Here is a 214-nt window from a genome sequence, read left to right as displayed (position 1 = left end):
GATCATCTGTGAGTGTAACTGAATATTATTCATATACGTATGTATGTATGTAAATAAGTATTAAAATGAAAACAAATTACGAAAACATTTTATAATACTTAAATTCTAGAAAACATACATATCGATAGTACTCTGCAATAACGACACAATTCAAAAAAAAAATAAATAAAAAATTAAAAATCACTTACATATATACTTGGCATGCGCCACTTAA

Source organism: Rhagoletis pomonella, unplaced genomic scaffold (assembly GCF_013731165.1).
Source record: "Rhagoletis pomonella isolate Grant_MI unplaced genomic scaffold, Rhpom_1.0 Rhpom_scaffold_00004, whole genome shotgun sequence".
Classification (NCBI taxonomy): Eukaryota; Metazoa; Arthropoda; class Insecta; order Diptera; family Tephritidae; genus Rhagoletis; species Rhagoletis pomonella.
This window is presented reverse-complemented; position numbering follows the sequence as displayed.